This window comes from Cricetulus griseus, unplaced genomic scaffold, assembly GCF_003668045.3.
Source record: "Cricetulus griseus strain 17A/GY unplaced genomic scaffold, alternate assembly CriGri-PICRH-1.0 unplaced_scaffold_27, whole genome shotgun sequence".
Lineage (NCBI taxonomy): Eukaryota > Metazoa > Chordata > Mammalia > Rodentia > Cricetidae > Cricetulus > Cricetulus griseus.
The window spans coordinates 47,853-51,272 of NW_023276997.1; positions in this window are offsets into that span (position 1 = coordinate 47,853).

Genomic DNA, 3,420 nt, shown 5'->3' on the forward strand with positions numbered 1-3,420 from the left:
TAGGTTTAATTTTGTGGTTAGGGTTAAGTTTAGGGTTAGGGTTAGGGTTAGGGTTAGGGTTAGGTGTAGGTTAGGGTTAGGGTTAGGTTTAGGTTTAATGTTGTGTTAAGGGTTAGGGTTACGTTTAGGTTTACTTTTAGGGTTAGGGTTAGGGGTAGGTTTAGGTTTAGGTTTATTGTGTGGTTAGTGTTAGGTTTAGGGTTAGGTTTACTTTTAGGGTTAGGGTTAGGGTTATGTTTTGGATTAGGGTTATGTTTATGGTTAGGTTTAGGTTTAGAGTTAGGGTTAGGTTTGGGGTTATGGTTAGGGTTAGGGTTAGGGTTAGCGTTTGGTTCAGTGTTGTATTTAGGGTTAGGGTTAGGTAAGGGTTAGGTTTAGGGTTAGGGTTAGGGTTATGGTTTGGTTACGGTTACGGTTATGGTTAGAGTGAGGTTTAGGGTTAGGGTTAGGGTTAGGGTTAGGGTTAGGGTTAGGGTTAGGGTTAGGAGTAGGTTAGGGTTAGGGTTAGGGTTAGGTTTAATGTTGTGGTTAGGGTTAGGGTTAGGGTTAGGGTTAGGGTTAGGTTTAGCGTTAGGGTTAGGGTTAGGGTTAGTGTTAGGGTTAGGTTTAGGTTTAATGTTGTTGTTAGGGTTAGGGTTAGGGTTAGGTTTTGGGTTAGTGTTAGGGTTAGGGTTAGGGTTAGGTTTAGGTTTAGGTTTAATGTTGTGGTTAGTGTTAGGTTTAGGGTTAGGTTTACTTTTAGGGTTAGGGTTAGGGTTAGGGTTATGGCTAGGGTTAGGTTTATGGTTATTGTTAGGTTTAGGTTTAGAGTTAGGGTTAGGGTTAGGGTTAGGGTTTGCGTTATGGTTAGGTTTAGGTTTAATGTTGTGGTTAGGGTTAGGGTTAGCGTTTGGTTCAGGGTTATATTTAGGGTTAGGGTTAGGTTAGGGTTAGGTTTAGTGTCAGGGTTAAGGTTATGGTTAGGTTTACGTTTAGGGTTAGGGTTAGGGTTAGGGTTAGGGTTTGGTTAGGGCTAGGTTTAGGGTTATGGTTAGGGTTACGGTTAGGGTTAGGGTTAGGGTTAGGTTTAGTTTTAGGCTTGTGGTTAGGGTTACGGTTAGGGTTAAGGTTAGGGTTAGGGTTAGGGATAGTGTTAGCGTTAGGGTTAGGGTTCGGGTTAGTTTTAGGGTTGTGGTTAGGGTTACGGTTAGGTTTAAGGTTAGGGTTAGGCTTAGGGATAGTGTTAGCGTTAGGTTTAGGGTTAGTGTTAGGGTTGGGGTTAGGGTTAGGGTTAGGGTTAAGTTTACGGTTCTGGTTCGGGTTAGGGTTAGGGTTAGGTTTAGTTTTAGGGTGAGGGTTAGGGTTAGGGTTCTGGTTAGGGTAAGGGTTGGGTTAGGGCTAGGGTTAGGGTTATGGTTAGGGTTAGGGTAAGGGTTAGGGTTAGGTGTAGGATTACGGTTAGGTTTAGGGTTAGGGTTATGGTTAGGGTTAGGGTTAGTGTTAGTTTTAGGGTTAGGGTTAGGTTTAGGGTTTGGGTTTGGGTTAGTTTTAGGGTTATGGTTAGGTTTAGGTTTAGGGTTACGGTTAGGGTTAGGGTTAGTGTTAGTTTCAGGGTTAGGGTTAGGTTTAGGGTTTGGGTTAGGGTTAGGGTTAGGGTTAAGTTTAGGGTTAGGCTTAGGGTTAGTTTTAGGGTTAGGGTTAGCGTTTGGTTCAGGGTTAGAGTTTGGGTTTGTGGTAGGGTTAGGGTTACGGTTCGGGTTAGGGTTAGGGTTTGGTTTGTGCTAGGGTTAGGGTTATGCTTAGGGTTACGGTTAGGTTTAGGGTTAATGTTAGGTTTATGGTTTGGTTAGGGTTAGGGTTAGGGTTAGGGTTTGGTTAGGTTTAATGTTGTGGTTAGGGTCAGGGTTAGGGTTAGGGTTAGGGTTAGGGTTAGGTTAGGGTTAGTGTTAGGATTAGGGTTAGGTTTAGTGTTAGGGTAAGGGTTAGGGTTAGGGTTAGGGTTATGGTTAGGGTAAGGGTTGGGTTAGGGCTAGGGTTAAGGTTATGGTTATGGTTATGTTTAGGGTTATGGTTAGGTTTAGGTTTAGAGTTAGGGTTAGGGTTAGGGTTAGGGTTTCAGGGTTAGCGTTAGGGTTAGGGTTAGATTTAGGGTTAGGTTTAATGTTGTGGTTATGGTTAGGGTTAGTGTTAGGGTTAGTTTTACGGTTAGGGTTAGGTTAGTGTTAGGGTTAGGGTTAGGGTTAGGGTTATGGTTAGGTTAAGGGTTGGGTTAGGGCTAGGTTTAGGGTTAGGTTAAGGTTTAATGTTGTTGTTAGGGTTTGGGTTAGGGTTAGGTTTACTTTTAGGCTTAGGGTTAGGCTTAGGGTTAGGGATAGGGTTATGGTTAGGGTAAGGGTTGTGTTAGGGCTAGGGTTAGGGTTATGGTTATGGTTAGGTTTAGGGTTATGATTACGTTTACGTTTAGAGTTAAGGTTAGGGTTAGGGTTATGGTAGGTTTAGGATTAATGTTGTGGTTAGGGTTAGGGTTAGGGTTAGGATTAGGGTTAGGGCTAGCGTTAGGATTAGGGTTAGCGTATGGTTCAGGTTTATATTTAGGGTTAGGGTTACAGTTAGGTTTAGGGTTAGTGTCAGGGTTAAGGTTATGTTTAGATTTATGTTTAGGGTTAGGGTTAGGGTTAGTGTTTGGTTAGGGCTAGGGTTAGGGTTAGGGGTAGGGTTACATTTAATGTTGTGGTTATGGTTAGAGTTAGGGTTAGGGTTAGGGTTAGGTTTCGGTTAGCGTTAGGGTTAGGGTTAGGGTTAGGGTTATGGTTAGTGTCAGGGTTAGGGTTAGGTTTAGGTTTAGGATTAGGGTTAGGGTTAGTGTTAGGGTTAGGGTTACGGTTATGGTTAGACTGAGGTTTAGGGTTATGGTTACGGTTAGGGTTAGGGTTAAGTTTAATGATGTGGTTAGGCTTAGGGTCAGGTTTAGGGTTAGGGTTAGCGTTTGGTTCAGGGTTAGAGTTTGAGTTAGCGGTAGGGTTAGGGTTAGTGTTAGGGTTTGGTTTGGGCTAGGGTTAGGGTTATGGTTAGGGTTACGGTTAGGTTTAGCGTTTGCGTTAGGTTTATGGTTTGGTTAGGGTTAGGGTTATGGTTAGGGTGTGGTTTGGTTTAATGTTGTGGTTAGCGTTAGGGTTAGGGTTAAGGTTAGGGTTAGGGTTAGGGTTAGGGTTATGTTAGTGTTAGGGTTAGGGTTAGGGTTAGGTTAGGTTAGGGTTAGGGTTAGGGTTAGGGTTAGGGTTAGTGTTAGGGTTAGGGTAAGGGTTGGGTTAGGGCTAGGGTTAAGGTTATGGTTATGGTTAGGGTTAGGGTTATGGGTAGGTTTAGGTTTAGAGTTAGGGTTCGGGTTAGGGTTAGGTTTAGGTTTAGGGTTAGGGTTAGGGTTATGGTTTGGTTACGGTT